Genomic DNA, 16,109 nt, shown 5'->3' with positions numbered 1-16,109 from the left:
CTTGGGAAGCTGAGGCAGGAGAATTGCTTGAACCCGGGAGGCGGAGGTTGCAGTGAGCCGAGACTGAACCATGACACTCCAGCCTAGGCGACACAGCAAGACTCCATCTCAGAAAAAAAAAAAATTAAAAATAATTACAGAGTTAGACTATCACATTCAAAGACATGGGGATTGAAGAGAGGTAAATCTTAATGTTATTACAAGTCTACGTCTATGTGTTACTCATACTACAGCCCTTATCTTCTGGCCTGTTTCTACTAATGGCTAACTCAATTCATTCTGAAATATCTTCTTTACACAGAGCTGAATCTATTTTTTGATTCTACCAAGTAATTATACTTGGGCCTTCCAAGTCAATATACCTGTGTATTTTTTTGGAGACGAGGTCTTGCTCTGTCACCCAGGCTGGAGAACAGTGGGGCTATCTCAGGCCACTGCAACCTCTGCCTCCTGGGTTCAAACAATACTCCTGCCTCAGCCTTCTGAGTAGCTGGGATTATAGGCACAAACCACCCTGCCTGGCTAATTTTTGTATTTTTAGTAGAGATGACGGACGTGGTTTTGCCATGTTGGCCAGGCTGGTTTCGTACTTCTGACCTCAAGTGATCTGCCCACCTCAGCCTTCCAAAGTGCTGGGATTATAGGTCTAAGCCACCAAGTCGACCCCAAGTCAACGTTAAGTAAGAAGGCAATGGTTCTCTCACGATGTGCAATCAAATATGTTGTATTGTTAAAGCCTGTACTACAAACCTTCAAGAAAAATAAATTTCCCTTTTGTTAGAGGATTGCATCCTGGCTGGGCATGGTGGCTCACACCTGTAATCCCAGCACTTTGGGAGGCCAAAGTGGGCGGATTCATAGAGGCCAGGAGTGTGAGACCTGCCTAGGCAACATGGCCAAAACCCTTCTCTACAAAAAATTAGCCGGGTGTGGTGGCGTGAACTTGTAGTTCCAGCCACCTGGGAGGCTCAGGTGGGAGGATCACCTGAGCCTGGGAAGTCAAGTCTGCAGTGAACTGTGATTGCACCACCTGCACTCCAGCTTGGGTGACAGAGCGAGTCTCTTTTTTTTTTTTAAGAAAAAGGCCGGGCAAGGTGGCTCACGCCTGTAGTCCCAGCACTTTGGGAGGCCAAGGCGGGTGGATCACAAGGTCAAAAGATCGAGACCATCCTGGCCAATATGGTGAAACCCTGTCTTTACCAAAAATACAAAAATTATCTGGGCGTGGTGGCACCATGCCTCACCTACTTGGAAGGCTGAGGCAGTTAGAATCGCTTGAACCCGGGAGGTGGAGGTTGCAGTGAGCTGAGATCGAGCCACTGCACTCCAGCGTGGAGACAAAGCGAGACTCCGTTTCAAATAAAATAAAATAAAATAAAAGCATCCCAAAGCAGCACATATACCAAAGTAGTAAGAGAAACAAGCTAAAACGCATCTATTTCTTAGCTTCGTTTTCTTTTAATCTAATAAACATCAAGCAAATAAAGAGAAAAATGTCAATAAATCATACGTATTATTTGTAAATATTTAATGTTCCTATCTAGCTCCATTAGCTCCCTGCTATCTCTGGGTCAAGTCCAAATGCCTGAAACTTTGCCTGAACACACACTATATAGCTTCCAACAATAAGGCTCATATAACAGATAATATATATGTGTACCATATATGCAAATTATAACAACGGTAATCTTTTTTTTGACCCATGGTCTCATTCAGTCTCCCAGGCTGGAGTGCAATGGCACAATCATGGCTCACTGCAGCCTTGACCTCCTGGGCTCAAGTGATCCACCCACGTCAGCCTCCTGAGTAGCTGGGACCACAAGTGCATGCCACCATGCTGAGCAATTTTTTTTGTACAGATAGGGTTTCGCCACGTCACCCAGGCTTGTCTCAAACTCCCAGGCTCAAGTGATCCTACCTTGGCCTTCCAGAGTGTTGCGATTATGGGAATTAGCCACCATGCCCTGCCAACAATTATGGTCTTAAGGAATATTTTTTTGTAAAGGAAAGTTAAATGGTGATTTCCAGGTAAAGGAAAGATAGTACTAAAGGAGAAATATGCAAAAATGACTACTCCCTTTTCCTTCTTAAAATAAGGTCAGTAGTACAGAATTTTCAGTACCACTGTCTTCCACCTCCACATCAGGTCCTACTGGAAGGTCTTCAAGTGCAACAGCACGCAGGAAACTATCATTCTTAGACTAACAATGCCTTCTTCTGGAATACCGCTTCAAGACCTGAGGCTGTTTTACAGTTAACTTTTTTTTTTTAAAGTAGAAGGAGCACATTCTAAAATAACCATAAAAGTAGTTTTGTTTTTTTTTTTTCATCAAAATAGTAACATTGTTTTAGCTCTACTCAATTCTATTCTCCTATCAGCAATTTAGTCACAGCCCCATACTTCTAGCCACATTATCAGGTAAGTGATAGTGAGGGTTAGGAAAAGAACTCCAGCTGGGTGCAGTGGCTCATGCCTGTATTCCCAATACTTTGGGAGGCCAAGGCGGGCAGGTTACCTGAGATCAGAAATTAGACACCAGCCTGGTCAACATGGTGAAACTCCGTCTCTACTAAAAATACAAAAATTAGCTAGGTGTGGTGGTGTGCACCTGTAAGTCACAGCTACTTAGAAGGCTGAGGCAGAAGAATTGTTTGAACTCGGGAGGTGGACTCGCCACTGCACTGCAGTGGGCGACACAGCGAGACTCTGTCTCAAAAAAAAAAAAAAGTCCAGAGAATTTTAGCACTGCCATCTCTGTTGCCTTGCCTCTCAATATTTAAGCCAACAATCTGATTCAGTTACTGCAGAACCTCTAACTTTAGCAAGGTGTACCACCATTACTAAAAGTAAGAAATAAGTAAAGACTAAAGAACCTCAGCAGACGGCAGTGGCTCACGCCTGTAATCCCAGCACTTTGGGAGGCTGAGGTGGGAGAACTACTTGAGCCCAGCAGGCTGAAGCTGCAGTTAGCTGTGAGTGATTGGCCATTTTAATTTCATTGCTTATATGAAGAAAAAACAAGGTTAAGTCAAAGGCTGATGAACTGAGATATTTTCTTACTAGATCCATTTAAAGAGATACACTAATAGCCAAGACAATCCTAAGCAAAAAGAACGAAGCTGGAGGCATTGCACTACCTGACTTCAAACTATACTACAAGGCTACAGTAACCAAAACAGCATGATACTGGTACCAAAAGAGACATACAGACCAAGGGAACAGAACAGAGACCTCAGAAATAACACCACACATCTACAACCATCTCTGATCTTCAACAAATCTGACAAAAACGAGCAATGGGAAAAGGATTCTTTGTTTAATAAATGGTGCTCAGAAAACTGGATAGCTGGACTCTTTCCTTATACAAAAATTAAGTCAAGATGGATGAAAGATTTAAACATAGAACCCAAAACCATAAAAATCCTAGAAGAAAACCTAGGCAATACCATTCAGGACAAAGGCATGGGCAAAGATTTCATGACAAAAATGCCAAAAGCAACTGCAACAAAAGCTAAAATGACAAACGGGATCTAATTAAACTGAAGAGTTTCTGCACAGCAAAAGAAACTATTATCACAGTGAACAGACAACCTATGGAATGGGAAAAATTTTTTGCAATCTACCCACTGACAAAGGTCCAATATCCAGAATCTACAAGGAACTTAAACAAATTTATAAGAAAAAAACAACCCCATCAAAAAGTGGGCAAAGGATATGGACAGACACTTCTCAAAAGAAGACATTTATGTGGCCAACATATGAAAAAAAGCTCAACATCATTCATCATTAGAGAAATGTAAATCAAAACCACAATGAGATACCATCTCATACCAGTCAGAATGGTGATTATTAAAAAGTCAAGAAACAACAGACGCTGGCGAGGCTGGAGAAATAGGAATGCTTTTATACTGTTGGTAGGAATGTAAATTAGTTCAACCATCGTGGAAGACAGTGTGGTGATTCCTCAAGGATCTAGAACCAGAAATATGGTTTGACCCAGCAATCCCATTACCCGGTATATACCCAAAGGAATACAAATCATTCCGCTACAAAGACGCATGCATACTTATGTTTACTGCAGCACTGCTGACAATAGCAAAGACATGGTACCAACCCAAATGCCCATCAATGACAGACTAGATAACGAAAATGTGGTGCATATACACCATGGAATACTAGGCAGGCATAAAAAGGAATGAGATTATGTCCTTTGCGGTGACATGGATGAAGCTGGAAGCCATCATCCTCAGTAAACTAACACAGGAACAGAAAACCAAATACCACATGCTCTCTCATGCATAACTGGGAGGTGAACAGTAAGAACATATGAACCAGAGGGAAGGGAACAACACACACCCAGGCCTGTTGGTGGGGGGTAGGCAAGGGGAGGGAGAGCATCAGGACAAACAGCTAATGCATGTGGGGCTTAAAACCTAGGTGATGGTTTGATAGGTACAGCAACCCACCATGGCACACATTTATCTATGTAACAAACCTACACATTCTGCACATGTATCCCGGAACTTAAAGTAAAATAAAATTTAAAAAAAAAAAAAAAAACAGAGAGATAAACTGAAAAGGCTGAGCTTGCATATTCAGGGTAGCAATGGAGATAACGTGCATTCCTCAAAAAGGTCCAGGGACCCAATGAATCTGAGGTGTCTGCAGCGCTGTGAAAGCTCTGTGAAGGTAACACAGAAGACCAGGCAGTATCAAGAATGACACCACCAGGAGCATACCTGGAGTCATCTTTAGTGCTCTCCTCCAAAAGACATCCCTCACACCACCCCAGGCTACATTGTTTTAGATAACAAGATGAAACTATACAGACTTGGGAGAGTATGTGAATAAAGTTTATCCAGGGCAAAGACATACAGGGAATCATTCCCTAAGCTGCAGCCACAGGATATCAACTAAGTCTCAAACAAGTAACAAGCCTTCCTAATTTTTCTTTTTTTAGATGGAGTCTCGCTCTGTCACCCAGGCTGGAGTGCAGTGGCATGATCTTGGCTCACTGCAACCTCTGCCTCCTGGGTTCAAGAGATTCTCATGCCTCAGCCTCCCAAGTAGCTGGGATTACAAGCGAGCATCACCATGCCCGGCTAATATTTTTTGTATTTTTAGCGGAGATGAGGTTTCACCATGTTGGCTAGGCTGGTCTGGAACTCCTGGGCTCAAGTGATCCACCTGCCTCGGCCTCCCAAAGTGCTGGGACTACAGGCGTGAGCCACCACGCTTGGCCAATTATGTTGTTTTAAAGTTACTAATGCACGCATATATTATTGACTGACACTTAGAAAAAAATTGCATGGCCTGCTACAGGCCAGAGGTCAGCTATATTTCCAGAGACAAAGACAGTTTGCCTTAGTTGCTCAGTACAACTTACAACTGTGAGATCCACTCAGAATATATTCTTGTAAAAATATTTTGCATTATTTCAAAAACTCATAAGGAAAAGTCAGGATGTACAATAATAGAGATAGCCAATACAATTGTCATGTATTGCAAAGTTTGAAACATTTATATTTTTTAAATGTAAAGTAAAATTTCACTATAAAACATGGAAAGAAAAAAGGAAAAAGGAAGAAGGGATGAGGGCCTGTTATATTCCCAGTTTTATATAGGGAATATAAAAGAAGGTTAAGTTACATATGGTCCCTTGCCTTCAAGAATCTTATAAACCTACCTAAGGAGCAAAATGAAAGCTACTGAAGTATATGAAATTTAATTTAAAAATCAGAGAAATGAGATTGAATGGAAAAATCTTTTTATAAAGGCAAGATGTGAGGCCTTAAAAGAAACAGTAGATATTACCTAGGCAGGAAGCTGAAGTGGACCAGTGAACGAGAATGGTACATTATGGAGATCTCAATGTTTATCTAAAAGCATCTGATCAAGATCAACATTTCTTGGCCAGGCCCAGTAGCTCATGCCTGTAATCCTAGCACTTTGGGAGGCTGAGGTGGGCGGATCATTGAGTTCAGGTGTTTGAGACCAGCCTGGCCAACATGGTGAAACCCTATCTCTACTACAAATACAAAAATTAGCCAGGCTCAGGGGTGCACACCTGTAATCCCAGCTACTCGAGAGACTGAGGCAGAAGAATCACTTGAACCTGGGAGGTGCAGTATTGCAGTGAGCCAAGATGGTGCCACTGCACTCCAGCCTAGGAGGCACAGTGAGACTCTATCTCAAAAACAAAAACAAATTCAAGATTCTTGCTTTTAAAACATTCCTTATTAACGGAAAGGTTTTCATTAAGAATATTTATTAGCATCAAAAAAAAACCTCTCAAATCTTCAACTAACAAATCTAATAGTTAATGGCAGAGCACTAGAAACACTTGTGCTAAAGAACAGGACGAAGATGCTATAACCGTTACTATTACTTAAAACTGTCTAAAAGCAATTGATCTAAATATCAGATAAAAAATATCAGAAATCAGGTGGTATTAAAATAACGAGAGAAATGGCTAAATGGACAAAGAGACTATGTAGGACATTCAAGGCAAGAAAGCAAAATTTAATGAAAGCAGTAATTTTAAGAAACCTATTTAGCAGAAAATTCAGAAGTATACAGGCAGATTACATGAAACAGCAAACTAAACAGAGGAGGACCACTGTATAGTAAGTCAAGCCCTAAAAAAATAATGAAGATCCCTTAAAATCAGGTCATATTTGTAATAAGCATCCCCAGAATTATCTGGTAGCTTCCAATTGTTGATGGTGCAGTTTTTACTCTGCACTCAACAGCAGGATATTCAATTATCTACAATACTGCTAATAATGGATTTATATTTTTAGAATTAGGATAGGTCAAGTCATAGTAGATGGTTGTCATTCCACTGCCACCTGATGAATCATTTACTTATCCTGGGCCCCTTTCCTCACTCTTTAAAAAAAAAAAAGAGAGATGAGGGCTTGCTCTGTTGCCCAAGCTGGAGTGCAGTGGCACAATCATGGCTCCTGGGCTCAATGGAGGCTCCTGCTTCAGCCTCCTGAGTAGCTGGAACTATAGGCACATGCCACCAAGAATGGTTAATTTTGTTTTTTGTTTTTTTTTTTAAGTAGAGATAGGGTCTAAATATGTTGCCAAGACTGGCCCTTTCTTCACTCTTAAATACCTAGTTGCATCCCATCCTTCAGCTGACCTCCAACTCTACACAGAAAATAAGGAGCTACCCAGCACATACCATTCTTAATGTAGTTACTTGTATTTGTGGCACTGCTTTCCTCTTCTATTTTTTTTCACATCAGTCGGGTAGTGTGCCAACATCATAACAAGGTTCAAGGGTGGCACAACTTACACGTGTGTGAACACCCAATCACACTTATGAACTACAAAAGAATCTGCTTTCCTCTCTTTTTTTTTTTTGAGACGAAGTTTCACTCTGTTGCCCAAGCTGGAGTGCAATGGCACAATCTCAGCTCACCAAAACCTCTGCCTCCTGGGTTCAAGCAATTCTCCTGCCTCGGCCTCCCGAGTAGCTGGGATTATAGGCATGTGCCGCCACACCCAGCTAATTTTGTATTTTTTTAGTAGAGATAGGGTTTCTCCATGTTGGTCAGGCTGGTCTCAAACTCCTGATCCACCCACCTCGGACTCCCAAAGTGCTGGGATTACAGGCATGAGCAACCACGCCCAGCCTCTGCCTTCCTCTTCTACAATGTGTTTTCTTTTATCTTTTTTTGAGACAGGGTCTCACTCTGTCACCCAGGCTGGAGGGTTGTGGTGCAATCTCAGCTTACTACAACCTCTGCCTCCTGAGTAGCTGGGATTACCAGGCATGTGCCACTATGCCCAGTTAATTTTTACATTTTTAGCAGAGACGGGTTTTCATCACATTGGCCAGGCTGATCTTGAACTCCTGACTTCAGGTGATCCACCTGAAGTCAGCCTCCCAAAGTGCTGAGATTACAGGAAAGAGCCACCGTGCTTGGCCTACGATGTGTTTTCTCTTTCTAATAGAACTCTCTGGAATACCCTCCATCTTTCACTGAAATGCAATGTGATGTGGCATGTACAAAGGCTTTGTATGAATTCTACAGAAAGTCAACAATTTTGATCTTGATCATACCTTTATCATCTTTACAGATGCCTACATTTCACTCCAAAAAAAAAGTTAACATATATATTTTTTAAATGATCAGTAATTTCATTCTGGAAATCAAAAACTTCCAAAGAATAAAAAGATCTAACACAGGCTAGGCATGCTGGCTCACACTTGTAATGCCAGCACTTTGAAAGGCCAATCCAGGAGGATTGTTTGAACCCAAGAGTTATGAGCTATGATCCCTTTCCAGCCTGAATCCTGTCTCTTTAAAAAAAAATTTAAAAAGCCAGGTAGGGTGGCTCACATCTATAATTCCAGCACTTTTGAGACACTGAGGCAGGCAGACTGCTAGAGCCCAGGGTTTGAGACCAGCCTGGGCAACATGGCAAAACCCTGTCTCTACAAAAAATAGAAAAATTAGCTAGACATGTGACACACACCTATAGTCCCAACAACTTGGGAGGCTGAGGTGCGAGGACGGTTTGAGCCTGGGAGGTGGAGGCTCCAGTGAGCTGAGACTGAGCCACTGCACTCCAGCCTGGTGGACAGAGCCAGACACTGTCTCAAAAAACAAACAAAAACTAACACAAACTGGCCGGGCATGGTGGCTCACGCCTATAATCCCAGCACTTTGGGAGGGGCGGGTAGATCACAAGGTCAAGAGATCGAGACCATCCTGGTCAACATGGTGAAACCCCGTCTCTACTGAATATACAAAAATTAGCTGGGCATGGTGGCGCATGCCTGTAGTCTCAGCTACTTGGGAGGCTGAGGCAGGAGAATTGCTTGAACCCAGGAGGCAGAGGTTGCGGTGAGCCAAGATTGTGCCATTGCACTCCAGCCTGGGTAACAAGAGTGAAACTACATCTAAAAAAAAAAAAAAAAAAAAACTAACACAAACTGAGAAGAATTTAATCCTCCTTTGAAGACACAGAGGGTCTTTTTAATTTTTTTGGGCAATAGAAACAATAGTCACTGCATAGAAAGTGACAATATAGGCAATATGATTACAGGTTCCATCATTATCAAACCTTTAAAGTTTAAAAGACAGGCTGGGTGGAGTGGCTCACACCTGTAATCCCAACTCTTTGGGTGGCCAACGTGGGCAGATCACCTGAGGTCCAGAGTCTGAGACCAAACTGGGCAACATGGTGAAACCCCGACTCTACTAAAAATACAACAATTAGCTGGGTATGGTGGTGTATGCCTGTAATCTCAGGTATTCGGAATGCTGAGGCAGGAGAACCGCTTGAATCCGGGAGGCAGAGGTTGCAGTGAGCCAAGATAGCGCCACTGCACTTTAGCCTGGGCAACAAGAGCAAAACTCTGTCTCAAAAAAAAAAAAAAAAAAAAGACAACAAGGACCTCAACATGTAGGCTAGACAGAAGCAGTATATTAAACAGTTTATGTTTAAATGTATATAATTACTTTGACAATGAAAATATATAGCTGTTTTTACAAATACAAACATTTGAAATTGAGGTTACAGTCTTATTTCAACCTTACGATCCAATTCATTCGTGTACTTTGCTTTTGTTGCCCCGTAATAAAATTCAAATTCCAATAGGTAAGCAGTGCAAACAGTACCTGGATTTAAACAGCTCAACGCAGTCTCAGAGTATTCTTCAATTAAACTGAGCCAGAAGATTTTAAAAGGAGTGGAAAATACCTATTTGAAAGCTGAGTCACTAACAAGATCTAAAAATTACTTTCATGCTGTACTATAGATCCCCAAGTCAGGCGAAAAGTACCCAAATCTTAAACTAAGCCCTAAAACTTGTCTGGCATCTACTGCGACTGCATGAACATGTGCAGCTATAGTATATTTCCGTTACAACGTGAAATGTGCAGGCGGGTGCAGATCTTCACTTAGTTTTGCAAAGGCCAGGGAAAAACCACTTTCCAATCAATGCTAAATACATACAATGTTCACATATGTTCACAGGAGAAACCTGAATACCTCAACTAACTGCAGAGGTCAGTTTTTTGAAGCAAACAAAAAACCAGCTTAAAAATTTATTACGGTCGGCAGGGCACAGTGGCTCATGCCTGTAATCCTACCACTTTGGGAGGCCCAGGTGGGCGGATCACAAGGTCAGGAGTTTGGCTAACACAGTCAAACCCGTCTCTACTAAAAATACAAAAATTAACTGTGTGTGGTGGCACGTGCCTATAGTCCCAGCTACTCAGGAGGCTGAGGCAGGAGAATCGCTTGAACCCGGGAGGCGGAGGTTGCAGTGAGCTGAGATCATGCTATCGCACTCCAGCCTGAGTGACAGCAAGATTCTGTCTCAAATAAAATAAAATAAAAATATATATTACAGTCATGAAAAGACATGGAGAAATGTTAAATACAGATTGCTAAGTCAAAGCAGCCAGTGTGAAAAGGGTACATGCTATATAATTGTAATTTTCTGGAAAAGACAAAACTATGGAAACAGTAAAAATATGAGGGGTTTAGGGAGGCAGGGAGGGATGAATAGGTGGAGGCTGAGATTTTTAGGGCAGTGAAATTATTTTGTATGATACTGTAATGATAGATATATAACATTAAGCATTTGTCAAAACCAAGAGAATATACCAAAAAAAGAATGAACCCTAGTGTCAACTATGGACTTTAGTTAGTAATAATGTATCAATGTTGACTCATCAATTATAATAAATATACTACACATCAATATAAGATGATAACACTAGGGGAAACTGGGGAAAAGGCCAAATTACGAGGTAGGGTATGAGAAAAGGCATATGGCACTGTCCATCAAGTCACTTATTCCATTCCCAAATCAAAACTGCTATGGAAATCATTTAAGGCTTTTTGGGAAAATAATTAGAGAGAAGCAAGGTTTACAAAATAAAAAATTTAGAATTTATTACTTCATATTGACATGTTTTTTTTTTTTTTGAGATGGAATCACACTCTGTCACCCAGGTTAAAGTGCAGTGGTGTGATCTCAGTCACTGCAGCCTCCACCTCCCGGCCTCAAGCAATTCTCCCGCCTCAGCCTCCCAAAGTAGCTGGGATTACAGGCAGGCACCACCACGCCCAGCTAATTTTTTTTTTTTTTTTTTTAAAGCAGAGATGGGGTTTCACCATGTTGGCCAGGCTGCTCTCCAGCACCTAACCTCAGGTGATCCACCTGTCTCAGCCTACCAAAGTGCTAGGATTACGTGCATGAGCCACCACACCTGGCTGAAATGTATTATTAATATAAAGTTACAATGATCAAAAGAGTGTTCTTCTGGTTCCTGAAAGCACAGCAAGTCCAAAAGCCAATGTAAGGTTTTATAAGAAGGTGTTTTCAGATCAATAAGGAAAGGACTATTCAATAAATGTCTGGACATGTGGATAATGACTCAGAGAAAAAGCACTTGGATCCCTTCGTCGTATAATCAACAAACATAAATTCCAGATGGCTTAGACATTACTATAAAAAGAAACAAAACCAAAAATGTCTTAAGAAAATAAAAATGAATACTTATGTAGTCAGGATTAGTGAAGGTCTTCCCAAGCATCAATCTATGTTAGTATCAAGGAAAAGACACAGCTTTCACTATATGACACCTATTTGCAACATATGACAATGGGTGACTTAGTACACTTAAGTCATCTTAGGGATCAACAAGAAAAACATAAACACTACAACAGAAAACAAAACAAAACAAAACAAAATGTAGCAACACCCAAACAGGTAATTCACAGAGTAAGAGAAGGGAATCATACATAAAAAGATTTTTTGAACTCAATAATTTTAAAGAAAAAATTTCTATAAATTTTTCTATAAATTGTGAGATTACTTTTTTTTTTTTTTTTTTTTGAGACGGAGTTTCACTCTTGTTACCTAGGCTGGAGTGCAATGGCGCGATCTCGGCTCACCGCAACCTCCGCCTTCCGGGTTCAAGCGATTTTCCTGTCTCAGCCTCCTGAGTAGCTGGGACTTGCAGGCACATGCCACCACACCTGGCTCAATGTTTGTATTTTTAGTAGAGATGGGGTTTTGCCATGTTGACCAAGCTGGTCTTGAACTCCTGACCTCAGGTGATCCACCCACCTGGGACTCCCAAAGTGTTGGGATTACAGGCATGAGTCAGATGTGAGTCAGGATTTTCCAATTCCTGAAATTTTTAATGAGAAAAAAAATAAAATCTTAAGGAAACAGTTAATCGTGCCAGACGTGGTGGCTCATGCCTGTAATCCCAGCGCTTTGGAAGGCTGAGGCAGGCAGACCACTTGAAGTCAGGAGCTTGAGATCAGCCTGGTCAACATAGTGAAACGCTGTCTCTACTAAAAATACAAAATTATCTGTGTGTGGTGGTGCACACTTGTAATCCCAGCTACTCGGGAGACTGAGGCAGGAGAATTGCTTGAACCCGAGAGACTAAGGTTGCAGTAAGCTGAGCTCATGCCACCGCACTCCAGCTTGGGCGACAGAGCGACACTCCTTCTCAAGGAGGAAAAGACAAAAAAAAAACAAAAAACAGTTAATTGAACATTATGTATAGCAAAAGCAGCTAAAATGTATTAAGCATTTACTTCATACCAGGTATTATGCCAAACATTTTACATGTATTATATTTAACCCTCATAATTCTGCAAAGGTATCCCCCTTTTTTATCTAAAAAAAATTTTAAGTGAGATGGGAAAATCTGGAAGGAGCATTTTCTCATCATAACAGTAACACTGGGTTGCCTGCAGGTGGGATCTGGAACTATGTTTTTTCTTTCCCTGTATTTTCCAATTTTTCTTACATTGAAAGGATTACAGGTTTTTTCGTTTTTGTTTTTTCTTGAAACAGGGTCTTCCTCTGTAACCCAGGCTGGATTGTGGTGGCGCCATCATGGTTCACTGCAGCCTTAACCTCCCAGGATCCTCCCACTGAAACCTCTCAAGTAGCTGAGACCACAGGTGGGCGCCACCAGGCCCAGCTAAGTTTTGTACTGTTTGCAAAGACAGGGTTTAGCTATGTTGCTCAGGCTGGTCTCAAACTCCAGGGGTCAAGCAATCCACCTACCTCAGCCTTCCAAAGTGCTGAGACTACAGGCATAAGCCATGGCGCCTAGTCCACAATTTGTCTTAATTATCACTTTGTTTTTATTTTTTGTTCAAAAGCATCAGGTTGGTGAAAAAATACATTTTAAACAGTTCTAAATGTTCTAGCTATGTATTTAAAGCTGTTTGTCAAATACATAAAGCTATGTATTTAACAGGTGACATTTAACACTTAGGGATCAAGAAACTAGGTTTTAAGGTCAGAATCGGTGTGTCTGTTCCGACACAGAGCTATCCAGGGGAAACCGTATCTGTAGTATCAAGGATTCAGTTGACTATATCTTCAGCATGTCCTAGCTTAGCCAAGCATGTGTTGATACAAGAAACTCAGGAAATTTTTATTAAGTACACCACAAATTATTCCAGATCTTCTGTTTTAGGACCATGCCATGAGTTAGGGGCCAATATTAACCTGTTAGTTTCTTAAGAATATCTCTTTTCAAAGTTTGGGATCAGCATATACGTATCAGGGAGTCTTTTTCATTAAATTTTAGTCCCTGAGGTGGGTGCAGTGGCTCAAGGCTGGGTGGACTGCTTGAGCTCAGTAGTAGTAACATATGTTATATAATCAATAGCACCTCAGAATGAAAAAAATAAAATAAAAAACAGATGAAAGATTGGGGGTCAAACAGAAAAGTGTCTATAGGTCAAGGAGGATTAAGAGAAAGGCTAAGAAAATTAGCCTACTGGCCAGGACTAGCTAACAGAGATAAACAAGAAATTATACAAAACAATGCTGGAATATCACTTTGGAAGGCCTCTTTACCTGAGAACCTGGGAAAAGCTAAAAGGCAACATGCCCTAGGGCAAACGACAGTACTACATAGCAGAAAGATGTTCCAAGAGAGCACACCCAATTTCAAGCCACTTTACCACAGTCGTTCTTTTCTACAAACAGAATTATATCCAAAGATGATTAGTAAGAAGGACGGATGCCACAAGGAGCCCATGAGGACTTTATTAAGAGGGGAGGTGAAAAGGTAACAAAGCAAGTAAAAGAGAGAGGAAAGCCTGCTTTAGAGAAGAATAACCCCAGGAAGCAGCAGAAAATTACAGATGAATGAGCTATACTCTTTGGAAATCAAAAGCGACATCGAACTAAAAATAGATAAAAATAAAAGGAATCCCCCAAAACATGGTATTATACACAAATTTAATAAATGAGGCCAGGTGCAGTGGCTTATACCTGTAATCCCAGCACTTTGGGAGGTTGAGGTGGGCGGATCGCTTGAGCCCAGTAGTTTGAGACCAGCCTGGGCAACACAGCAAAACCCCATCTCTACAAAGAAAATACAACAAAAAAATTAGCTGGGAATGGTGGTGCGCACCTGTAGTCCCAGAATGAGGTGGGGGTAATGCTTGAGCCTGGGAAGTTGAGGGTGCAGCGAGCTGAGATCGTGTCACTGCACTCCAGCCTAGGTAACAGTGAGAGGCTGTCTCAAAAATATAGAAATAAGTAAATAATACAGAAAACTTTTTCTAAAATAAAGAACCAATTCTGCAGCAGGAAAGGTACACATACTATAACCCCAAAACTGATTCAGAATGGGTTACATCCAAAATCTGGCTTGAGGAAGGATAAATGTAAGAAAAAGAATACCGTGGATACCTAAACAGACAAGAATAGAGAAACATCAGGCTGACCTAACACTTCTCCACTACAACCTATGATGCCAAGTAATAGTAATTATCTATAGTTTCTTTGTTTAAAAGAAAAGCCATTAAAATTTTACTTTTGTTCTGTTTTTTTGAGACAGGGTCTGGCTCTGTTGTCTAGGCTGGCATGCAATGGTGTGATGACAGCTCACTGAAACCTCAAACTCCTAGGCTCAAGCAATCTTCCCACCTTGGTCTCCCAAAGTGCTGGGATTACAGGTGTGAGCCATCACACCCAATTAAAATTTTGCTTTTATTTACACAATACACTGGCCAAAAAACTGAAGCTACACCATCAAGAATCTCCTTTGTTTCACCTTTATACAATCTCATTCTTCTCTTCAGAGGCAACCACTGTTAACATTTTAGTGTGTTTCCTTTCAGGCCTTTATCTGTGCTTCTACAGACATAGGAATAAAAGAAACAAAGAGTTGTAGGGGAGGAATGTTTAACATAAATGTATCATACCATCTCATTTAGCAATTTGATTATTTCATTTAACAATAGATCTCAGAGCTGTTTTCTTGTATATATATATATACACACACATACATATACACACATATATATATTCCATATTCTTTTAAATGCTGTACAGTAACTCATAAAATGAATGTAGCATATTTAACACATCTCTGCTGACAGATTAATTCTTTGGACTATTAATCAGTTTCTTACTATATAAGCAATGCAATAAACATCCTTTTATATAGCTATCCCTAGAGAAATGAACGCATTTGTGCTGAAAAAGTTCTTCATACTGTCAGATCAAAGAACATAGTACATGTTAAGAGATACTGTCAAATTAGCTAGGCATAGTGGCATGTGTCAATAATCCCTGATACTCAAGGGCTGGGAGGACTCCCAAACTGCTCCTTAAAGAAATTGTAACAATATATACTCCTACTACCAGTAACTGAAACAACCCATTTCCTACACTCTAGCTATCAAAGGCTATCACTGGTATTTTTTTCATTTTGGACAATCTCTTAGGAGACAACTAAATCTTGTTTTGTTTAGAGGCAAACATTTTCATATGTTTACCACCCAATTTTTAAATTTGCTTTGTTTGTGAATGGCATTTGTATTACTTTTTCTCATTTTTTCTACTAGTTATTTCTAGAATAACTTTTTTTTTTTTTTTTCTCAGACAGGGTCTCATTCTGTCACCCAGGCTAGAGTGCAGTAGCGCCATCATGGCTTACTGCAGCCTTGAACTCCTAGGCTCAAGTGATCCTCCCACCTTAGCCTACTGAGTAGTCACGACTATGCGTGTGTGCCACTATGCCAGAATGTCAGATTTTTTTTTTTTTTTGAGACAGTTTCACTTTTGTTGCCCAGGCTGGAG

The 16,109-nt window shown here is 40.8% G+C and overlaps 1 protein-coding gene and 1 non-coding gene across 2 annotated transcripts in view; both read right to left on the bottom strand.

The window, feature by feature from the left end:
• PAFAH1B1 (platelet activating factor acetylhydrolase 1b regulatory subunit 1) overlaps positions 1 to 16,109 on the bottom strand; it is a 104,578-nt gene that overhangs the window by 24,848 nt on the left and 63,621 nt on the right. The window lies entirely within an intron of this gene.
• LOC135275793 (small nucleolar RNA U13) lies at positions 7,252 to 7,350 on the bottom strand. The gene has a single exon (XR_010343375.1). It is a non-coding gene; the product is annotated as a small nucleolar RNA U13 (small nucleolar RNA).

This window comes from Aotus nancymaae, unplaced genomic scaffold (assembly GCF_030222135.1).
Source record: "Aotus nancymaae isolate 86718 unplaced genomic scaffold, 86718_ANA_hifiasm-v0.15.2.pri h1tg000018l, whole genome shotgun sequence".
NCBI classification, from domain to species: Eukaryota; Metazoa; Chordata; class Mammalia; order Primates; family Aotidae; genus Aotus; species Aotus nancymaae.
Note: the sequence above shows the minus strand (reverse complement) of the source record. Positions and strands in the feature narration are given on the sequence as shown.